Genomic DNA, 22,567 nt, shown 5'->3' on the forward strand with positions numbered 1-22,567 from the left:
CCTTCCTCAGATCGAGCACCAATTGGTATCATCGCCTGTGCTCACGCACAGCGAACTCATCAGCATTGGTCGTCCTCTAACGCCAACTGCTCAGGATGCATCGTGGGCTAATCACCCACAGAGACAAGACACTCCAAGCTCTCCCCAACCGCAAGCTACCCCACCAGTGCAAGATGATGATGACTTTGAGGCCTCGCAAGCTCCATCTCCACAAGCGTCGCCCGCATTACGCAGGCTTCGCAAAGGACCCAGGCCCCAAGTCACTCCCACAATGCACATGTCTGAATCCGAAGCCAAAATGGCTGAAGATGTTCCAGCTGCATCAGCCGGTGAAGAAGAAGATGAAGAAGAAGCCCCAAGAGTTACTAGAGTTGCTACACCCCTGTCTCACCAAGATGTTGTTCTCGAGGAGAACGTGACCGACCCTCCAGCTTCTGAAGTGGAGGTTCACAACCCTGAGGCGGCCACCAACATCACTGCTGATGCCAATGATGTTGTCATGGTTGAAGCCAATACGGCACCAGAAGCCAATGAGGCACCAGAAGTCAATACTGCAACACCTGAAGTCAATGCTGCAGTGAGGTCCAAGCACCTGAAGCACATGTGGCCCCTGAAGCCCATGAAGACAATGCCAATGCCCCTGTTCCCCCTCCAAGACCTCACAAAATGGAGCTGGCATTTGATCGTGGTCAGCCGGTTATGGTTCGATGGCCCATTCTGACTCCTCCGCCTGCTGCTGGTCCACAATTTGAGTACCATGTCGAGCACAGGCCTCAAGTTCAAAAGCCCAAGCCAAGACTTCCACGATTCCCAGGCACTGCCACTTCACCTGGGGTCTTCAATGCAAATGGCTTCATGGCACATAATACCTTCTTAAACAGCTCCAAGAACCCCTATACAAGACCGCGCATTTCCTCAGATCGGTTCTGGAGCTATCAGCAGCGCAGCTACTATTCATGTGTCCTATACAATCAAGGGCGCATATTTCCACATATGCGCCTCGACTCTGAAGCTATAGCTGGTCTGCCCTGCCTCGAAGAAGCATTGGACTGTTTCAGAGATGCTGGTTTGTTCCAGTTCGTCACTGATAAGGAGCACTAGAATTGCTGCTTCAATTCTATGCCACTCTTCATATTCGAGGCTACAACAGGGATCCGAAGACTTGGGTCCTTGAGTGGATGACAGGCAATGTCCATCATGAAGCTAAAGCTCTTGATATCATTGAGCTCACAGGCCTGCCCACTCCTGGTGAATACTATGAACCAGGTTGTCAACAACATCAAAATGCCTTGGAAAGCATCTTTCAGAAGCCAGAACCCAACATGAGTCAAATGCTAAGCATGATGAAGCCTCTGCCTCATGACGCTGAATACCCATCTGAGTTCTTTGTTGAAGACCTAGAGTACCTGCCTCGCACCATTTACCACATCATTAGGAAGACTCTATGGCCTGTCAAAGGACACTCATCTGCAGCGAAGCTTGAAGGAGCAATGAAGACTTTGGTTTTATATATCTTCAATGGCATCAGCTTCAATGTTCAAGACTTCTTCATCAGGCAGTTGGCTGCGTCTGGCTCTGAAATCTTTGGGTTGAAATTCTATGCTCCATGGGTCATGCGTCTGATAAGGCGTCACACAGCTTTCAATTATCAGCCGTCTACGTGCAATCATCTTATATTCTTGCCCGAGGTTGATCTGTCAGTTGAAGCCATTTACCCAGAGGCTGCTAAGGATCCCATTTATCTTCACAATGCTGATCACCAAAGCTTCACCCAGCCCATTGAAGGGATTCCAGCAGTTTCTCGTGTTTATCCCCTTGCTGGAAACACACGTGTCCCTCGTGCTCAAATTGGCGTCACTGGTAGCACCATTGTGCAAAGGCCTCAAAGACGATCTCGTGTCCTCAATAACCGAGAGCTTCTCGTTGCGCTGCATCAGAAACAGGACAAACATCACGACTAGCTAAAGCGTCAGATGCAAAGCCTCTTGGTGGATGTCAACCGCATTCGCAATCTTGCCACCAAGAATGCCTTTGTCACTCATGAAACCTGTTGGAGGTCGTGGAAGAGTTTGACCCTACTTAGTGATGAAGCTGATCTGCATGACGATGGCTTCACCGAACGCTTCAAGTTTGACTCAACTCCTCCCAGAAATGCTCACTTGCGTTGGACTCCCTCACTTGAAGACTCTGAATACTCGTCCTCAGCTCCGACCGTAAATGCCAGATTCATCGATGACCAAGATGACGCAACTTCACCTCCTCCAACTTCAGCGCGTGTTGACACTGCACCAAGTTCCTCTGCACCACCGGATCTCAACAATGACCCTGCTGCCTCGCCTGCACCTCATGGGAACGAGTAGGCGCTCTGTGTCTTCAAACCTTTTTGGTCCTCACTGACAAAAGGGGGAGAAGCATATGAGTTGATAGTCTTCAAGCGGGTCTATATGGGTGGTTGATTTACTTTTTGCTACTTTTGCCAAGTGCTTACAACTCTCGTTTTCGATACATTTGGTTCTTTGAGTTGTAACACTTAAACTCGATGGTCGTCTGCTACTTATTTGCTATTCTGTGATGCGATGATAAATTCCGCATGTGCGACGATAAATTCCGCACATAGATCATTTTGCAGACATCCATTTTTCATTATGCATGTCATTATCTTCGTTACATCATATCTTCCATAATGACTTGTCATCATAGGTTGAAGAGGATCTCCACAAGTACAACCTGCCATGTGCATTTGCATTCCAAAAGCAAACTACTTATATGCACATCTTCAGGGGGAGCCCTTGCAACTTATGAAGACAATACCCTATTCTTTACAAATTCACATATTTTATTCCTCGTTGAAAACTTCAACCAGTTTGTCATCAATCACCAAAAAGGGGGAGATTGTAAGTGCATCTAGCGCCACCCCTAGTTGGTTTTGGAGTATTGACGACAAACCTGGTTGAGGGACTAATGTGTTTGTGAGAATTGCAGGATAACACAAGTAGAAGTCCCTCATTGATTCGGTTTTCCTACCAGAGATGACCCTTAAAAATGTATGAAGACATTGAAGTCAAAGGTGGTATGTGAAGACATTCACATTGAAGACTATGACAAGAGAAGACATCGCATGAAGACTATGGAGCGCGAAGACTTAGTTGTTTCATCATTCTTTTTCTTCTTTATTGAGTAATAGGAACCACCGTACTGTTAAGTGGGGTCCAAGAGAACCAGTCAGAATGACTGAAGTGATGCTTAACCAAAATCCTATGTCTTCGAGTGAAGACTATGAGAGCAAATCTTGCCTAGAGTTGCATAAGCCAGCTTTGCTTGTATCCCAAGTAAAGTTGCCGTGTGTGTTTGAAATCTGACTGTTGGAACACGTGTCAGTTCCTTAGTGACCGAGGGTCATTTCGGACAAATCAGGTCGGGTTGCCTAGTGGCTATAAATAGCCCACCCCCTACAACCATAAATGGTTGGCTGCTCAGAGTTAGTGCACGGCTTTTGTTGTTTGAAAGCAACCCACCTCGAAGCCTTTGAGAGAGAATTCCTTGCGAGGATAAAGCCCTAAACACCCAGAGCCAAAGAGTGTTAGGCATCACTAAAGTCTTCCTGTCTGTGTGATCTGAAGACTTGTTACACTTGAGGACTGTGAATCCTCCAGCCAGTTAGGCGTCGCGTTCTGAGCATCCAAGAGTCATTGTGGATCGCCAGTGAACGAAGTCTGTGAAGGTTTGGAAGTCTCCCTTGAAGACTTACCAGAGTGATTGGGCAAGGACTGGGTGTCCTTAGCTCAAGGGGAATAAGGTGAAGACGCGGTCTTCTGAGTTGAATCTCAGCCTCCCTAACCAGACGTACATTTGTCACAGCAACTGGAACTGGTCCAACAAATCATTGTCTTCAACGAGTCACTAGTTTCATCCTTCCCACTCCTTTACTTACTATTGGCCCTGGTGAAGTCATTGCCTGATTGCATTATCTTTTGTCTTCATTGAGTGACTGCTTGTTCTGATTGGCTTCACAATATCTTCCTACCTGATCTTTACTGCCTAGCTGCTATTAGTCACTGTGCTTTCACTTCATTGAATACTTGACTATGGTTTGCCTAGTGTAGTCTACCTTCCGCTGGATGGTAATAGGTTTATTTCTATCGTTTGTCTTCGAAACTTCCATGTTTTGAAGACTTCCATAAAAATCGCCTATTCACCCCCCTCTAGTCGATCACTAGCACTTTCAGCATCCCCAAGCTTAGGCTCTTGACACTCCTTATTCCATAGTCCATCGAATCTTTACCCAAAACTTGAAAACTTCACAACACAAAACTTAACAGAAAACTCGTAAGCTCCGTTATTATAAGAAAATAAATCACCACTTAGGTACTGTTGTGAACTCATTCTAAATTCATATTGGTGTAATATCTAATGTATTCCAACTTATCTATGGTTCATACTCTCCGATAATACTCATAGATTCATCAAAATAAGCAAACAACACATAGAAAACAGAATCTGTCAAAAACAGAACAGATTGTAGTAATCTGTAGGTTCCGAATACTTATGTAACTCCAAAAATCCCGAGAAATTAGGAAATCCTAGGAAATTTGTTTAATGATCTAATTCACTTGGAATTGGTATTTTATCGCTTTCTGGTAAGAAATGAAAATTAATCTCGTGAGCGCATACTTTCTGTTTTTTACAGCAAGATCAAATAACAATCACCCAAGAAGGTCGTAAAGGCTTTACTTGACACAAACACTAATTAAAACATAAAAAACACAATCATAACAGAGGATATATGATTAATTTATTACTAAACATGAAAAACAAGCAAGGATCTAAAATAAACTTGGGTTGCCTCCCAACAACGCTATCATTTAATGCCCCTAGCTAGGCATGATGATTTCAACGATGCTCACATAAAATATAAGAATTGTAACATAAAGAGAGCATCTTGAAGAATATTACTAGCACATTTAAGTCTAAACCACTTCCTATGCATAGGGATTTTGTGAGGAAACAACTTATGGGAGCAATAATCAACTAGCATAGGAAGGCAAAACAAGCATAACTTTAAAACTTTAAGCACATAGAGAGGGAACTTGATATTATTGCAATTCCTACAAGCATATTCCTCCCTCATAATAAATTTGAGTAGCATCATGAATGAATTCAACAATATAACCAGCACCTAAAGCTTTCTTTTCATGATCTACAAGCATAGAAAATTTACTACTCTCCACATAAGCAAAATTCTTCTCATTCATAATAGTGGGAGCAAACTCAACAAAATAACTATCATGTGAGGCATAATCCAATTGAAAGTTAAAATCATGATGACAAGTTTCATGTATATCATTATTCTTTATAGCATACATGTCATCACAATAATCATCGTAGATAGCAACTTTGTTCTCATAGTCAATTGGAACCTCTTCCGAAATAGTGGATTCATCACTAAATAAAGTCATGACCTCTCCAAATCCACTTTCATCAATATAATCATCATAAATAGGAGGCATGCTTTCATCATAATAAATTTTCTCATCAAAACTTGGGGGACAAAAAATATCATCTTCATCAAACATAGCTTCCCCAAGCTTGTGGCTTTGCATATCATTAGCATCATGGATATTCAAGGAATTCATACTAACAACATTGCAATAATGCTCATCATTCAAATATTTAGTGCCAAACATTCTAATGCATTCTTCTTCTAACACTTTGGCACAATTATCCTTTCCATCATACTCACGAAATATATTAAAAAGATGAAGCGTATGAGGCAAACTCAATTCCATTTTTTGTAATTTTCTTTTATAAACTAAACTAGTGCTAAAACAAGAAACAAAAAGATTCGATTGCAAGATCTAAAGATATATGATATGTCCATTTTGCATCATGCTTTTATATCGATATTTATTGCATTAGGGGCTGTTATTACACATTATGCCACAATACTTATGCCTATTCTCTCTTATTTTACAAGGTTTACATAAAGAGGGAGAATGCCGGCAGCTGGGATTCTGGGATGGAAAAGGAGCAAATATTAGAGACCTATTCTGCACAGCTCCAAAAGTCCTGAAACTTCACGAAAGTCATTTTCAGAATATAGAAAAAATACTGAGCGCAAGAAGTTTCGGAGGGGGGCACACCCTGCCCACGAGGGTGGGGGCGCGCCCTACCCCCCTAGGTGCCCCCCTACCTCGTGGGCCCCCTGGTGGCCCTCCAATGTCCATCTTCTGCTATATGGAGTCTTTCGACGAGGAAAAAATGATAAGCCAACTTTCGGGACGAGTCTCCGCCGCCACAGGCGGAACCAATCTAGGGATCCGGCGGAGCTGTTCTGCTAGGGACACTTCCCTCCGGGAGGGGGAAATCATCGCCATCGTCATCACCAACACTCCTCTCATCGGGAGAGGGCAATCTCCATCAACATCTTCACCAACACCATCTCCTCTCAAACCCTAGTTCATCTCTTGTATCCAATTCTTGGCTCTATAAGTCCGGGATTGGTACCTGTGGGTTGCTAGTAGTGTTGATTACTCCCTGTAGTTGATGCTAGTTGGTTTATTTGGTGGAAGATCATATGTTCAGATCCTATATGCATATTAATACCCCTCTGATTATGAACATGAATATGCTTTGTGATTAGTTATTTTTGTTCCTGAGGACATGGGAGAAGTCTTGCTATTAGTAGTCATGTGAATTTGGTATTCGTTCGATATTTTGATGAGATGTATGTTGTATCTCCTCTAATGGTGTTATGTGAACGTCGACTACATGACACTTCACCATTATTTGGGCCTAGAGGAAGGCATTGGGAAGTAATAAGTAGATGATGGGTTGCTAGAGTGACGGAAGCTTAAACCCTAGTTTATGCGTTGCTTCGTAAGGGGCTGATTTGGATCCATATGTTTCATGCTATGGTTAGGTTTACCTTAATACTTTTGTTGTAGTTGCGGATGCTTGCAATAGAGGTTAATCATAAGTGGGATGCTTGTCCAAGTAAGGACAGTACCCAAGCACCGGTCCACCCACATACCAAATTATCAAAGTACCGAACGCGAATCATATGAACGTGATGAAAACTAGCTTGACGATAATTCCCATGTGTCCTCGGGAGCGCTTTTCTCTATATAAGAATTTGTCCAGGCTTGTCCTTTGCTACAAAAAGGATTGGGCCACCTTGCTGCACTTTATTTACTTTTGTTACTTGTTGCTTGTTACAAATTATCTTATCACAAAACTATCTGTCACCTATAATTTCAGTGCTTGAAGAGAATACCTAGCTGAAAACCGCTTATCATTTCCTTCTACTCCTCGTTGGGTTTGACACTCTTACTTATCGAAAGGACTATGATAGATCCCCTATACTTGTGGGTCATCAAGACTCTTTTCTGGCGCGCCGTTGCTGGGGAGTGAAGCGCCTTTGGTAGGTGGATTTTGGTAAGGAAAAATTTATATAGTGTGCTGAAATTTGTTGTCACTTGTTACTATGGAAAGTAATCCTCTGAGGGGCTTGTTCGGGGTATCTTCACCCCGACCAGTAGAGCAAAGAGTTACTCCTCAACCTATTGAACCTACTGAAAATTAAAATGTCTACTTTGAGATTCCTTCGGGTATGATAGAAAAACTGCTAGCTAATCCTTTTGCAGGAGACGGAATAGTGCATCCTAATGATCACCTAATATATGTGGATGAAGTTTGTGGATTATTTAAGCTTGCAGGTGTGCCCAAGGATGTTATTAAGAATAAGGTCTTCCCTTTATCTTTGAAGGGAGATGCATTGACATGGTATAGGCTATGTGATGATATGGGATCATGGAATTACAAATGATTGAAATTGGAATTTCATCAGAAGTTTTATCCTATGCATCTTGTTCATCATGATCGCAATTATATATATAATTTTTGGCCTCGCGAAGGAGAAAGCATCACTCAAGCTTGGGGGAGGCTTAAATCAATGTTATATTCATGCCCCAATAATGAGCTCTCAAGAGAAATAATTATTCAAAATTTATATGCTCGGCTTTCTGATAACAATCGCACCATGCTCGATACTTCTTGTGCTAACTCTTTTATGATGAAGACTATTGAATTCAAATGGGATTTATTGGAAAGAATTAAACGCAACTCTGAAGATTGGGACCTCGACGAAGGTAAGGAGTCAGGTATGACACCTAAGCTTGATTGTGTTAAATCTTTTATGGATACCGATTTTTTCCGTAAATTTAGCACTAAATATGGACTTGACTCTGAAATAGTAGCTTCTTTCTGTGAATCTTTTGCTACTCATGTTGATCTCCCTAGGGAGAAGTGGTTTAAATATCATCCTCCCATAGAATTAAAATTAGTTGCACCTATTAAAGTTGAAGAAAAGACTGTCACTTATAATGATCCTATTGTTCCTACTGCTTATGTTGAGAAACCACCTTTTCCTGTTAGGATAAAAGATCATGCTAAAGCTTCAACTGTGGTTCGTAAAAGCAATATTAGAACCTATACACCTCCTGAGCAAATTAAAGTTGAACCTAATATTGCTATTGTTAAAGATCTCTTGTCTGATAATATTGATGGGCATGTTATTCATTTCCGTGATGAGACTGCTAGAATTGCTAAACCTTGTACTAAAGATAAACCTAGATCTGTGGTAGGCATGCCTGTTATTTCTGTTAAAATAGGAGATCATTGTTATCATGGCTTATGTGATATGGGTGCCAGTGCTAGTGCTATACCTCATGACTTATACAAACAAATTATGCATGATATTGCACCTGCTGAGATAGAAGATATTGATGTCACAATTAAACTTGCCAATAGAGATACTATTTCACCAATTGGAATTGTTAGAGATGTTGAAGTCTTGTGTGGGAAAACTAAATATCCTGCTGATTTTCTTGTTCTTGGTTCCCCACAAGATAGCTTTTGTCCCATTATATTTGGTAGACCCTTCTTGAACACAGTTAATGCTAAGATAGATTGCGAAAAGGATGTTGTTACTATTGGTTTAGGTGATATGTCTCATGAATTTAATTTCTATAAATTTCATAGACAACACCGTGAAGAGGAATTGCCTAGTAAAGATGAAATTATTGGTCTTGCTTCTATTTCCGTGCCTCCTAGTGATCCTTTAGAACAGTATTTGCTAGACCATGAAAATGATATGTTTATGAATGAAAGAAGGGAAATAGATGAAGTATTCTTTAAACAGGAACCCATCCTGAAACACAATTTGCCTGTTGAAATCCTAGGGGATCCTCCTCCACCCAAGGGTGACCCCGTGTTTGAGCTCAAACCATTACCTGATACTCTTAAATATGCTTATCTTGATGAGAAAAAGATATATCCTGTTATTATTAGTGCTAACCTTTCAGATCATGAAGAAGAGAGATTATTGAAAACTCTGAAGAAGCACCGTGCTGCTATTGGATATACTCTCGATGATCTTAAGGGCATTAGTCCCACATTATGTCGACACAAAATAAATTTGGAGAAAGATGCCAAACCAGTTCGTGATCACCAACGACGGCTGAATCCTAAGATGAAAGAAGTGGTAAGAAAGGAAATACTAAAGCTCCTGGAGGTAGGTATAATTTATCCTGTTGCTGATAGTCAATGGGTAAGTCCTGTCCATTGTGTCCCTAAAATGGGAGGTGTTACTGTCATTCCTAATGATAAAGATGAATTGATTCCGCAAAGAATTATTACAGGTTATAGGATGGTAATTGATTTCCGAAAATTAAATAAGGCTACTAAAAAAGATCATTACCCCTTGCCTTTTATTGATCAAATGCTAGGAAGATTATCCAAACATACACATTTTTGCTTTCTAGATGATTATTCTGGTTTCTCTCAAATACCTGTGTCAGCTGATGATCAATATAAGACCACTTTTACTTGCCCGTTCGATACTTTTGCTTATAGACATATGCCTTTTGGTTTATGTAATGCACCCGCTACCTTCCAAATATGCATGATGGCTATATTCTCCGACTTTTGTGAAAAGATATGTGAGGTATTCATGGATGATTTCTCCATTTATGGATCCTCTTTGGATGATTGCTTAAGCAACCTTGATCGAGTTTTGCAGAGATGTGAAGAAACTAACCTTGTTTTGAATTGGGAGAAGTGCCACTTTATGGTTAATGAACGTATTGTCTTGGGGCATAAAGTTTCTGAAAGAGGTATTGAAGTTGATAAAGCTAAGGTTGATGTTATTGAAAAGATGACATGTCCCAAGGACATCAAAGGTATAAGAAGTTTCCTTGGTCACGCCGGTTTTTATAGGAGGTTCATTAAGGACTTCTCAAAAATTTCTCGGCCTCTGACTAATTTATTACAAAAAGATATACCATTTGTTTTTTATGATGATTGCGTAGAAGCATTTGAAATACTTAAGAAAGCATTGATCTCTGCACCTATTGTTCAGCCACCTGATTGGAATTTACCCTTTGAAATTATGTGTGATGCTAGTGATTATGCTGTAGGTGTTGTTCTAGGGCAAAGAGTTGATAAGAAATTAAATGCTAGTAAAACTCTAGACAATGCTCAGAGAAATTATGCTACTACTGAAAAACAATTCTTAGCAGTTGTATTTGCTTGTGATAAGTTCAGACCTTATATTGTTGATTCTAAAGTAACTATTCACACGGATCATGCTGCTATTAAATATCTTATGGAAAAGAAAGATGTTAAACCTAGACTTATTAGGTGGGTTCTCTTGCTACAAGAATTTGATTTGCATATTATTGATAGAAAGGGAGCTGAGAACCCCGTTGCAGACAACTTGTCTAGGTTAGAAAATGTTCTTGATGACCCACTACCTATTGATGATAGCTTTCCTAATGAACAATTAAATGTCATAAATGCTTCTCACACTGCTCCATGCTATACTGGTTATGCTAATTATATTGTTGCTAAATTTATACCACCTAGTTTCACATACCAGCAAAAGAAAAGGTTTTTCTATGATTTGGGACATTACTTTTGGGATGACCCACATCTTTATAAAGAAGGAGTAGATGGTGTTATTAGACGTTGTGTACCTGAGCATGAACAGGAACAGATCCTACGCAAGTGTCACTCCAAAGGTTATGGAGGACAGCACGCTGGAGATAGAACTGCACATAAGGTATTGCAATCCGGTTTTTATTGGCCTACTCTCTTCAAGGATGCCCGTAAGTTTGTTGTATCTTGTGATGAATGCTAAAGAATTGGTAATATTAGTAGACATCAAGAAATGCCTATGAATTATTCACTTGTTATTGAACCATTTGATGTTTGGGGCTTTGATTATATGGGACCTTTTCCTGCCTCTAATGGATACACACATATTTTAGTTGTTGATGATTACGTTACTAAGTGGGTAGAAGCTATTCCAACTAGTAGTGTTGATTGATACGTCTCCAGCGTATCTACTTTTCCAAACACTTTTGCCCTTGTTTTGGACTCTAACTTGCATGATTTGAATGGAACTAACCCGGACTGACGCTATTTTCAGCAGAATTACCATGGTGTTATTTATGTGCAGGAGCAAACGTTCTCGAAATGACCTGAAACTTCACGGAGATACTTTTCAGAAAATAAGAAAAATACCTGCCAAAGATGAAGGCCAGGGGACCCACCACCTTGCCACAAGGGTGGGGGGCGCGCCTGCCCCCCTAGGGCGCGCCCCTACCTCGTGGGCCCCCTGTTGCCTCTCCGACTCCAACTCCACCTCCATATATTGAGTTTCGGGGAGAAAAAAATCAGAGAGAAGAAATCATCGCATTTTACGATACGGAGCTGCCGCCAAGCCCTAAAACCTCTCGGGAGGGCTGATCTGGAGTCCGTTCAGGGCTCTGGAGAGGGGAATCCATCGCCATCGTCATCATCAACCATCCTCCATCACCAATTTCATGATGCTCACCGGCGTGCGTGAGTAATTCCATCGTAGGCTTGCTAGACGGTGATGGGTTGGATGGGATCTATCATGTAATCGAGTTAGTTTTGTTAGGGTTTGATCCCTAGTGTCCACTATGTTCTGAGATTGATGTTGCTATGACTTTGCTATGCTTAATGCTTGTCACTAGGGCCCGAGTGCCATGATTTCAGATCTGAACCTATTATGTTTTCATCAATATATGAGTGTTCTTGATCCTATGTAGCAAGTCTATAGTCACCTATTATGTGTTATGATCCGTTAACCCTGAAGTGACAATAATCAGGATACTTACCGGTGATGACCGTAGTTTGAGGAGTTCATGTATTCACTATGTGCTAATGCTTTGTTCCGGTTCTCTATTAAAAGGAGGCCTTAATATCCCTTAGTTTCCGTAAGGACCTCGCTGCCACGGGAGGGTAGGACAAAAGATGCCATGCAAGTTCTTTTCCATAAGCACGTATGACTATATTCAGAATACATGCCTACATTATATCAATGAACTGGAGCTAGTTCTGTGTCACCCTAGGTTAAGACTGTTACATGATGAACCGAATCCGGCATAATTCTCCATCACCGATCCATTGCCTACGTGCTTTCCATATATTGTGCTTCACTTATTTACTTTTCCGTTGCTATTGCTATCATCACTACAAAATACCAAAAACATTACTTTTACTACTGTTACCTTTTGCTACCGTTATCACTACTATCATATTACTTTGCTACTAAACACTTTGCTGCAGATATTAAGTTTCCAGGTGTGGTTGAATTGACAACTCAGCTGCTAATACTTGAGAATATTTTTTGGCTCCCGTTGTGTTGAATCAATAAATTTGGGTTGAATACTCTACCCTCAAAAACTGTTGCAATCCCCTATACTTGTGGGTTATCGCTGATCATAACACCTCTATTAAGATGCTTAAAGAAGTTATTTTTCCAAGGTTCAGAGTCCCTAGATATTTAATGACTGATGGTGGTTCACATTTTATTCATGGCGCTTTCCGTAAAATGCTTGCTAAGTATGATGTTAATCATAGAATTGATCTCCTTATCACCCACAGTCTAGTGGTCAAGTAGAATTGAGTAATAGAGAACTCAAATTAATTTTGCAAAAGACTGTTAATAGATCTAGAAAGAATTGATCCAAGAAACTTGATGATGCATTATGGGCCTATAGAACTGCATATAAATATCCTATGGGTATGTCTCTGTATAAAATGGTTTATGGAAAAGCATGTCACTTACCTCTCGAACTAGAACATAAGGCTTATTGGGCTATTAAAGAGCTCAATTATGATTTCAAACTTGCCAGTGAGAAGAGGTTATTTGACATTAGCTCACTTGATGAATGAAGAACCCAAGCCTATGAGAATGCCAAATTGTTCAAAGAAAAAGTTAAAAGATGGCATGACAAAAGGATACAAAAGCGTGAGTTTAATGTAGGTGATTATGTATCTCTATACAACTCTCGTTTAAGGTTTTTTGTAGGAAAACTTCTCTCTAAATGGGAAGGTCCTTACGTTATCGAGGAGGTCTATCATTCCGGTGCCATAAAAATCAACAACTTCGAAGGCACAAATTCGAAGGTGGTGAACGGTCAAAGAATTAAACATTATATCTCAGGTAATCCTATAAATGTTGAAACCAATGTTATTGAAACCGTAACCCCAGAGGAATACATAAGGGACACTTTCCAGAACGTTTCAGACTCTGAAAAGGAATAGGTATGTGGTACGGTAAGTAAACCGACTCCAAAACAGTTCTAATGGCAATTTTCTTCCGTTTTGGAATATTTAGAAAAATAGAAAAATAAGAAGCATGCCGGGAAGGACACGAGGGTGGAGGGCACACCCTACCCCCCTGGGCGCCCCCTACCTCGTGGGCACCTCGTGTGCTCTCCGGACTCCGTTTTCTTACACGTCACGTATTTTGGTCGGTAAAAATTCATTATATAACCTCCCGAAGGTTTTGACTCCCGTATCACGCAAAATTCTCATGTTCTTGTTTTGAGTTGTTTCTGGTGCAGATTAGAGCAATATGTCGTCCCAAGATTCAGAAGGAGAAAGCTATGTGGCTGATTATCTTGTAGATCCTAAGGTCTATGGGGACGTGGAGCATTGTGGTTGGACTACGGAAGAAGAAGAGGACTATGAACCCAAGGGAAAGGAAGAGACGAGTTCAGATGAAGATGAAGTCCCATTACCTCAACCTGGGGACATGCATGTGGAGTTCAAAAAGTCAAGCCTTCCTGATAGAGCAAAGAAACCTAAATCGAGTTTATCCCTTTTCGCCTTTTGCAAGAAAACAAACATGAATTATGCAAGAAGATATTAAGCCTTGAGCAGGAGATTGATGACTTAAGGGATCAAAATTCTGTCCTCAAGCGCAAATTAAGGAAGAAGCCTACGTCATCAACAACTCCACCCTCTCCACCAACAAAGAAGAATTGAGTATCTAGTATGGGCACTCCCCTTGGCAACTGCCAAGCTTGGGGGAGTGCCCCGGTATCGTATCACCATCACTTTTATTTTTACCGCTTTTCTTAGTTCAATCCTTTTGATAATATCTTGATCTATTAGAATAAAGTTTTAGTATGATCTAGTTGTGAGTTTTGCTTTATGATCCTTCTATATAATCGAGTCTGTGAGCTATATACAATAAAGATTAGTGTTGAGTCAAGGGCTTGATTATTTTGCCATGATCTTGAGTGAATAAAAGAAAAGAGAAAGAAATAAAAAGGAAATAAAAGAGATCATATAGATCTTATGGAGAGTAATGAGCTCACATATAAAAAGTATGATGAATAAAAGTTGTTGAGAGTTGACAAACATAGTTTTGGTCATCTTTGCAATTAATAGGAAGTAATAAAGAAAGAGAGGTCTTCACATATAAATATACTATCTTGGACATCTTTTATGATTGTGAGCACTCATTAAAATATGACATGCTAAAGAGTTGACGTTGGACAAGGAAGACAACGTAATGGGTTATGTTTTCTTACATCTGAGATAAATTATATTGTCATGGATCACCCAACATGATTGAGCTTACCTTTCCCCCTCATGCTAGCCAAATTCTTTGCACCAAGTAGAGATACTACTTGTGCTTCCAAACACCCTTAAACCAGTTTTTCCATGAGAGTCCACCATACCTACCTATGGGTTGAGTAAGATCCTCCAAGTAAGTTGTCATCGGTGCAAGCAATAAAAATTGCTCTCTATATATGTATGACTTATTAGTGTGGGAGAAAATAAGCTTTATACGATCGTGTGATATGGAATAAATAAAAGCGACAGACTCCATAATAAAGGTCCATATCACAAGTGGCAATATAAAGTGACGTTCTTTCGCATTAAGATTTTGTGCATCCAACCATAAAAGCGCATGACAACCTCTGCTTCCCTCTACGAAGGGCCTATCTTTTACTTTTATCTCTTACCTTACATAAGAGTCATGGTGATCTTGACCTTTCCTTTTACATTTTATCTTTTGGCAAGCACGACATGTTGGAAAGATCCTGATATATATAGCTAATTGGATGTGAGTCTTCATGAACTATTATTGTTGACATTACCCTTGAGGTAAAACGTTGGGAGGCAAAACTATAAGCCCGTATCTTTCTCTGTATCCGATTAAAACTCCATACCCATAAGTATTGCGTGAGTGTTAGCAATTGTGAAAGCCTATATGATAGTTGAGTATGTGGACTTGCTGAAAATCTCTTATATTGACTCTTTCCTATGTTATGATAAATTGCAATTGCTCCAATGACTGAGATTATAGTTTGTTAGTTTTCAATGAAGTTTATGATTCATACTTGAAATTGTGATTGAATTATTACTCTAGCATAAGAGATCATATGACAAGAATTATATAAGTTGTTGTTCAAGAATGATCATGATGCCCTCATGTCCGTATTTTATTTTTATCGACACCTCTATCTCTAAACATGTGGACATATTTTTCGATTTCGGCTTTTGCTTGAGGACAAGCGAGGTCTAAGCTTGGGGGAGTTGATACGTCCATTTTGCATCATGCTTTTATATCGATATTTATTGCATTAGGGGCTGCTATTACACATTATGTCACAATACTTATGCCTATTCTCTCTTATTTTACAAGGTTTACATAAAGAGGGAGAATGCCGGCAGTTGGGATTCTGGGCTGGAAAAGGAGCAAATATTAGAGACCTATTCTGCACAGCTCCAAAAGTCCTGAAACTTCACGGAAGTCATTTTCAGAATATATAAAAAATACTGAGCGCAAGAAGTTTCGGAGGGGGCCACACCCTGCCCACGTGGGTGGGGGCGCGCCCTACCCCCCTGGGCGCGCCCCCTACCTCGTGGGCCCCCTGCTGGCCCTCCAATGTCCATCTTCTGCTATATGGAGTCTTTCGACGAGGAAAAAATGATAAGCCAGTTTTCGGGACGAGACTCCGCCGCCACGAGGCGGAACCAATCTAGGGCTCCGGCGGAGCTGTTCTGCCAGGGACACTTCCCTCTGGGAGGGGGAAATCATCGCCATCGTCATCACCAACGCTCCTCTCACCGGGAGAGGGCAATCTCCATCAACATCTTCACCAGCACCATCTCCTCTCAAACCCTAGTTCATCTCTTGTATCCAATTCTTGTCTCTAAGTCTGGGATTGGTGCTAGTAGGTTGCTAGTAGTGTTAATTACTCCTTGTAGTTGATGCTAGTTGGTTTATTTGGTGGAAGATCATATGTTCAGATCCTATATGCATATTAATACCCCTCTGATTATGAACATGAATATGCTTTGTGATTAGTTATTTTTGTTCCTGAGGACATGGGAGAAGTCTTGCTATTAGTAGTCATGTGAATTTGGTATTCGTTCGATATTTTGATGAGATGTATGTTGTCTCTCCTCTAGTGGTGTTATGTGAACGTTGACTACATGACACTTCACCATTATTTGGGCCTATAGGAAGGCATTGGGAAGTAATAAGTAGATGATGGGTTGCTAGAGTGACAGAAGCTTAAACCCTAGTTTATGCGTTGCTTCGTAAGGGGCTGATTTGGATCCATATGTTTCATGCTATGGTTAGGTTTACCTTAATACTTTTGTTGTAGTTGCGGATGCTTGCAATAGAGGTTAATCATAAGTGGGATGCTTGTCCAAGTAAGGACAGTACCCAAGCACCGGTCCACCCACATACCAAATTATCAAAGTACCGAATGCAAATCATATGAACGTGATGAAAACTAGCTTGACGATAATTCCCGTGTGTCCTCGGGAGCGCTTTTCTCTATATAAGAATTTATCCAGGCTTGTCCTTTGCTACAAAAAGGATTGGGCCACCTTGCTGCACTTTATTTACTTTTGTTACTTGTTGCTCGTTACAAATTATCTTATCACAAAACTATCTGTCACCTATAATTTCAGTGCTTGCAGAGAATACCTTGCTGAAAACTGCTTATCATTTCCTTCTGCTCCTTGTTGGGTTCGACACTTTTACTTATCGAAAGGACTACGGTGGATCCCCTATACTTGTGGGTCATCAATATACCTTCAAGCGCTATCCTCCCCGGCAACGGCGCCAGAAAAGAGCTTGATGTCTACTACACAACCTTCTTCTTGTAGACGTTGTTGGGCCTCCAAGTGCAGAGGTTTGTAGGACAGTAGCAAATTTCCCTCAAGTGGATGACCTAAGGTTTATCAATCCGTGGGAGGCGTTGGATGAAGATGGTCTCTCTCAAGCAACCCTGCAACCAAATAACAAAGAGTCTCTTGTGTCCCCAACACACCCAATACAATGGTAAATTGTATAGGTGCACTAGTTCGGCGAAGAGATGGTGATACAAGTGCAATATGGATGGTAGATATAGGTTTTTGTAATCTGAAAATATAAAAAGAGCAAGGTAACTAAATAAAAGTGAGCACAAACGGTATTGCAATGCTAGGAAACAAGGCCTAGGGTTCATACTTTCAGTAATGCAAGTTCTCTCAACAATAATAACATAATTGGATCATATAACTATCCCTCAACATGCAACAAAGAGTCACTCCAAAGTCACTAATAGCGAAGAACAAACGAAGAGATTATGATAGGGTACAAAACCACCTCAAAGTCATCCTTTCTGATCGATCTATTCAAGAGTCCGTAGTAAAATAACATGAAGCTATTCTTTCCGTTCAATCTATCATAGAGTTCGTACTAGAATAACACATTAAGACACAAATCAACCAAAACCCTAATGTCACCTCAAGTATCTGTGGGTATGATTATACGATATGCATCACATAATCTCAGATTCATCTATTCAAACCAACACAAAGTACTTCAAAGAGTGCCCCAAAGTTTCTACCGGAGAGTCAAGACAAAAACGTGTGCCAACCCCTATGCATAGGTTCATGGGCGGAACCCGCAAGTTGATCACCAAAACATACATCAAGTGGATCAATAGAATACCCCATTGTCACCACGGGTATCCCACGCAAGACATACATCAAGTGTTCTCAAATCCTTAAAGACTCAATCCGATAAGATAACTTCAAAGGGAAAACTCAATCCATTACAAGAGAGTAGAGCGGGAGAAACATCATAAGATCCAACTATAATAGCAAAGCTCGCGATACATCAAGATCGTACCACCTCAAGAACATGAGAGAGAGAGAGATCAAACACATAGCTACAGGTATATACCCTCAGACCCGAGGGAGAACTACTCCCTCCTCGTCATGGAGAGCACCGGGATGATGAAGATAGCCACCGGAGAGGGATTCCCCCCTCCGACAGGGTGCCGGAACTGGTCTAGATTGGTTTTCGGTGGCTACGGAGGCTTCTGGCGGCGGAACTCCCGATCTATTATGCTCCCCGAAGTTTTTAGGGTATATTGGTGTATATAGGAGGAAGAAGTACGTCGGTGGATCTCCGGGCTGTCCACGAGGCAGGGGGGCGCCCCAGGGGGGTGGGTGCGCCCTCACCCTCGTGGGCAGCCCAGGACTCTTCTGGTCCATCTCCGATACTCCGTGGGCTTCTTTTGGTCCAAAAATAAGTTCCGTGAAGTTTCAGGTCAATTGGACTCCATTTGATTTTCCTTTTCTGTGATACTCTAAAACAAGGAAAAAACAAAAACTAGCACTGGGCTCTAGGTTAATAGGTTAGTCCCAAAAATCATATAAAATAGCATATAAATGCATATAAAACATCCAAGGTTGATAATATAATAGCATGGAACAATAAAAAATTATAGATACATTGGAGACGTATCAGGAGACTGTTGGGTACACCTTCTATGACAGATCCGAAGGCAAGACATTTGTTGCTAAGAATGGATCCTTTCTAGAGAAAGAGTTTCTCTCGAAAGAAGTGAGTGGGAGGAAAGTAGAACTTGATGAGGTAACTGTACCTGCTCCCTTATTGGAGAGTAGTTCATCACAGAAACCGGTTCCTGTGACACCTACACCAATTAGTGAGGAAGCTAATGATGATGATCATGAAACGTCAGATCAAGTTACTACTGAACCTCGTAGGTCAACCAGAGTAAGATCCGCACCAGAGTGGTACGGTAATCCTGTTTTGGAGGTCATGTTACTCGACCATGACGAACCTACGAACTATGAGGAAGCGATGATGAGCCCAGATTCCGCAAAATGGCTTGAAGCCATGAAATCTGAGATGGGATCCACGTATGAGAACAAAGTGTGGACTTTGGTTGACTTACCCGGTAATCGGCAAGCCATCGAGAATAAATGGATCTTCAAGAAGAAGACTGACGCTTGATACATCTCCAACATATCTATAGTTTTTGATTGTTCCATGCTATTATATTATCAACCTTGGATGTTTTATATGCATTAATATGCTATTTTATATGATTTTTGGGACTAACCTATTAACCTAGAGCCCAGTGCCAGTTTCTGTTTTTTCCTTGTTTTTAAGTATCGTAGAAAAGGAAAATCAAACGGAGTCCAATTGACCTGAAACTTCACGGAGATCATTTTTGGACCAGAAGAAGCCCATGGAGTACCGGAGGTGGGCCAGAAGAGTCCCGAGGCCACCACAAGGGTGGGGGCGCGCCCTACCCCCTGGGCGCGCCCCCTGCCTCGTGGCCGCCTTGTGGCCCCCCTGACCGACTTCTTTCGCCTATATATATATATATATATATATATATATATATATATATATATATATCAATATACCCTAAAAACACCGGGGAACAGAATAGATCGGGAGTTCTGCCACCAGAAGCCTCACTAGCCACTGAAAACCAATCTAGACCCGTTCCGGCACCCTGACGGAGGGGGGAATCCCTCTCCTGTGGCCATCTTCATCATCCCGACGCTCTCCATGACGAGGAGGGAGTAGTTCACCCTCGGGGCTGAGGTTATGTACCAGTAGCTATGTGTTTGATCTCTCTCTCGTGTTCTTGAGGTGGTGCGATCTTGATGTATCGCGAGCTTTGCTATTATATTTGGATCTTATGATGTTTATCCCCCTCTACTCTCTTGTGATGAATTGAGTTTTCCCTTTGAAGTTATCTTATCGGATTGAGTCTTTAAGGATTTGAGAACACTTGATGTATGTCTTGCACATGCTTATCTGTGGTGACAATGGGATATCATGTGATCCACTTGATGTATGTTTTGGTGATCAACTTGCGAGTTCCGTGAACTTATGCATAGGGGTTGTCACACGTTTTTGTCTTGACTCTCCGGTAGAAACTTTGGGGCACTCTTTGAAGTTCTTTGTGTTGGTTGAATAGATGAATCTGAGATTGTGTGATGCATATCGTATAATCATACCCACAGATACTTGAGGTGACATTGGAGTATCTAGGTGACATTAGGGTTTTGGTTGATTTGTGTCTTAAGGTGTTATTCTAGTACGTACTCTATGATAGATCGAACGGAAAGAATAGCTTCATTTTATTTTACTACGGACTCTTGAATAGATCAATCAGAAATAATAACTTTGAGGTGGTTTCACACCCTACCATAATCTCTTCGTTTGTTCTCCGCTATTACTGACTTTGGAGTGACTCTTTGTTGCATGTTGACAGATAGCTATATGATCCAATTATGTTATTATTGTTGAGAGAACTTGCACTAGTGAAAGTATGAACCCGAGGCCTTGTTTCCTAGCATTGCAATACCATTTGTGCTCACTTTTATCATTAGTTACCTTGCTGTTTTTATTTTTTCAGATTACAAAAACTATTATTTACTATCCATTTTGCACTTGTATCACCATCTCTTCACCGAACTAGTGCACCTATACAATTTACCATTGTATTGGGTGTGTTGGGGACACAAGAGACTCTTTGTTATTTGGTTGCAGGGTTGCTTGAGAGAGACCATCTTCATCCTGCGCCTCCCACGGATTGATAAACCTTAGGTCATCCACTTGAGGGAAATTTGCTACTGTCCTACAAACCTCTGCACTTGGAGGCCCAACAACGTATACAAGAAGAAGGTTGTGTACTAGACATCAACGCTGATGGTAATGTTACTGTCTACAAAGCTTGACTTGTTGCAAAAGGTTTTCAACAAGTTCAAGGAGTTGACTATGATGAGACCTTCTCACCCGTAGCGATGCTTAAGTCCGTCCAAATCATGTTAGCAATTGCCGCATTTTATGATTATGAAATTTGGCAAATGGATGTAAAGACTGCATCCCTGAATAGATTTCTGAAAGAAGAGTTGTATATGATGCAACCTGAAGGTTTTATTGATCCAAAGGGTACTAACAAAGTGTGCAAGCTCTAGCGGTCCATTTATGGACCGGTGCAAGCCTCTCGGAGTTGGAATAAATGTTTTGATAGTGTGATCAAAGCATATGGTTTTATACAGACTTTTGGAGAAGCCTGTATTCATATGAAAGTGAGTGGGAGCTCTGTAGCATTTCTAATATTATATGTGGATGACATATTGTTGATTGGAAATGATATAGAATTTTTGGATAGCATAAAAGGATACTTGAATAAGAGTTTTTCAATGAAAGACATCGGTGAAGCTGCTTATATATTGGGCATCAAGATTTATAGAGATAGATCAAGACGCTTAATTGGACTTTCACAAAGCACATACCTTGATAAAGTTTTGAAGAAGTTCAAAATGGATCAAGCTAAGAAAGGGTTCTTGCCTGTGTTACAAGGTGTGAAGTTGAGTAAGACTCAATGCCCGACCACTGCAGAAGATAGAGAGAAAATGAAAAGTGTTCCCTATGCTTCAGCCATAGGCTCTATCATGTATGCAATGCTGTGTACCAGACTTGATGTGTGTCTTGCTATTAGTTTAGCAGGGAGGTACCAAAGTAATTCAGGAGTGGATCACTGGACAGCGGTCAAGAACATCCCGAAATACATGAAAAGGACTAAGGATATGTTTCTCGTTTATGGAGGTGACAAAGAGCTCGTCGTAAATGGTTACGTCGATGCAAGCTTTGACACTGATCCGAACGATTCTAAATCGAAAACCGGATATGTGTTTATATTGAATGGTGGAGCTGTCAGTTGGAGCAGTTCTAAACAAAGCATCGCGGCGGGATCTACATGTGAAGCGGAGTACATAGCTGCTTCGGAAGCAGCAAATGAAGGAGTCTGGATGAAGGAGTTCATATCCGATCTAGGTGTCATACCTAGTGCATCGGGTCCAATGAAAATCTTTTGTGACAAGACTGGTGCAATTGCCT

This window comes from Triticum urartu, chromosome 6, assembly GCF_003073215.2.
Source record: "Triticum urartu cultivar G1812 chromosome 6, Tu2.1, whole genome shotgun sequence".
Classification (NCBI taxonomy): domain Eukaryota; kingdom Viridiplantae; phylum Streptophyta; class Magnoliopsida; order Poales; family Poaceae; genus Triticum; species Triticum urartu.